This window comes from Oncorhynchus keta, chromosome 1 (assembly GCF_023373465.1).
Source record: "Oncorhynchus keta strain PuntledgeMale-10-30-2019 chromosome 1, Oket_V2, whole genome shotgun sequence".
Classification (NCBI taxonomy): Eukaryota; Metazoa; Chordata; class Actinopteri; order Salmoniformes; family Salmonidae; genus Oncorhynchus; species Oncorhynchus keta.
Genome location: NC_068421.1, coordinates 88757110 through 88759671, shown reverse-complemented (window position 1 = coordinate 88759671; position 2562 = coordinate 88757110).

Genomic DNA, 2562 nt, shown 5'->3' with positions numbered 1-2562 from the left:
ACCTTTTGGTGGGGTGCTGAGAGCAGGCTGTTTTTACCCCATCAAACAACTAGACTGTCAATATTTCACCTATCTGAGGAACAGGCTTGACTATCATCTCCGTTCTATATCTTATGAAGGTCACTGATGTTCACAGATTCAAATATCCTTCGAGGATGCCTTCCGGCTCCTGGTTTGATATGAAAGTTCTTCATTTTCTGAAACATTGATCCCTTTCTCATCAAGGTCTGCTGTGCTCTGAGGGAAAACTGACTACAAAGACATACAAAACAGTAAATTACTGACCTCCAATCCTGTGTAAAGTCTGAGCAGCAGTTGGTGGGCTCCTGGGTTAGCCCAGGCCATGACAACAAGGGCAGGGCGATATGGCCTAAAAATCATATCTCTCTTTTCTTTCCAACTTATGGGCAATTCACTATGTATATTTATATGATTTATTATTTGATTGATTCATTAAAAAAAATGTTTTCTCTAAATAATCTTTGTTGTGCAATTTTAAGGTCAAATACACTGCATTTCAAACGGTCAGGAATAATCTACTGAATTCAGGGTTTGTAAAATTATACCTAGGCTAAATATAAGCCTTCAACCATAAGACCCACTAATACTTTACTTATTTTATATAAATAGGTTAACCTGCTTTTAAAAAAAAGATTTTTTTAGTAATCATTGATCTGGTTTTCAGGTCTGTCTATGAAAAATACCCGTTTTGTTTACATTTTAACCAGCACAATATACATCCACTAATAATGACTAACTTCTGGTAGCAGGCATTCTAGAACATTAACAGTCTCAAGCACAAGCCCACGTGCTCGTGAGTAGCCAGCTAATCTTAATATTTAAAGTCTAGCCAACTTGGATATATTTGCTTGCTAACAAGGTAGAACAGTTGAACTGTTATGAACACACCCTCCTGTCTGTCTCCAACAGTTTGAACAACATAGCCCATTCACATTTTCTTTTAGATGTTGAAGTCATTTTATAAAACACAGACTAAACAGCTAGCTCATAACTGTCTGTTGCTAAAATACTGCTAGAGGTAGCGCAAATGCCGCGTGAGTCAGAAACTAAGGATACATTTTCCAATCATGTTCATTGATGAAACTCCCGTTTTTAAGTATTGTCGGCTCTGTTCTATATTTTGGGAGTTTTGAGACATAAAAAGGGCGTTGTTAGAATGATTACATTATCCTCTATTAAATTAAAATTAATCTCAATGTGTTTCCGTGTCCATATGACTGATTTGTGTTGGGACCAATCCTCAAATGCGAATAGCAAGTAGCAAAACTTCCTAGGTTTTGGCCTTTCTAGGGAGTTTTTGTCAGCTTTTACACCTGCATTGTTTGCTGTTTGGGGTTTTAAGTTTCTGTACAGCACTTTGAGATATCAGCTGGGGCTATATAAATAAATTTGATTTGATTTGATTTGAAACTGCTTGTTGTCAGAGAGGAGGGGAGGGGTGTTCACGAGTGGGAAGGTGTTCACAGAAGGGGAGGGGCTTGGTGTCTGCGAGTGGGAAGGTGTTCACAGCACAGAAGGGGAGGGGCTTGGTGTCTGCGAGTGGGAAGGTGTTCACAGCACAGAAGGGGGAGGGGCTTGGTGTCTGCGAGTGGGAAGGTGTTCACAGCACAGAAGTGGGAAGGTGTTCACAGCACAGAAGGGGAGGGGCTTGGTGTCTGCGAGTGGGAAGGTGTTCACAGCACAGAAGGGGAGGGGCTTGGTGTCTGCGAGTGGGAAGGTGTTCACAGCACAGAAGGGGAGGGGCTTGGTGTCTGCGAGTGGGAAGGTGTTCACAGCACAGAAGGGGAGGGGCTTGGTGTCTGCGAGTGGGAAGGTGTTCACAGCACAGAAGGGGGAGGGGCTTGGTGTGGAGTGGGAAGGTGTTCACAGCACAGAAGGGGGAGGGGCTTGGTGTCTGCGAGTGGGAAGGTGTTCACAGCACAGAAGGGGGAGGGGCTTGGTGTCTGCGAGTGGGAAGGTGTTCACAGCACAGAAGGGGGAGGGGCTTGGTGTCTGCGAGTGGGAAGGTGTTCACAGCACAGAAGGGGGAGGGGCTTGGTGTCTGCGAGTGGGAAGGTGTTCACAGCACAGAAGGGGGAGGGGCTTGGTGTCTGCGAGTGGGAAGGTGTTCACAGCACAGAAGGGGGAGGGGCTTGGTGTCTGCGAGTGGGAAGGTGTTCACAGCACAGAAGGGGAGGGGCTTGGTGTCTGCGAGTGGGAAGGTGTTCACAGCACAGAAGGGGGAGGGGCTTGGTGTCTGCGAGTGGGAAGGTGTTCACAGCACAGAAGGGGAGGGGCTTGGTGTCTGCGAGTGGGAAGGTGTTCACAGCACAGAAGGGAGAGGGGCTTGGTGTCTGGGAGTGGGAAGGTGTTCACAGCACAGAAGGGGGAGGGGCTTGGTGTCTGAGAGTGGGAAGGTGTTCACAGCACAGAAGGGGGAGGGGCTTGGTGTCTGCGAGTGGGAAGGTGTTCACAGCACAGAAGGCACTAAGGAGATGAGACCAAAAAGACAGAACTCTCGTAAAAAAAAATACAAACCTCAATTCTTGCAATACTGGCAAT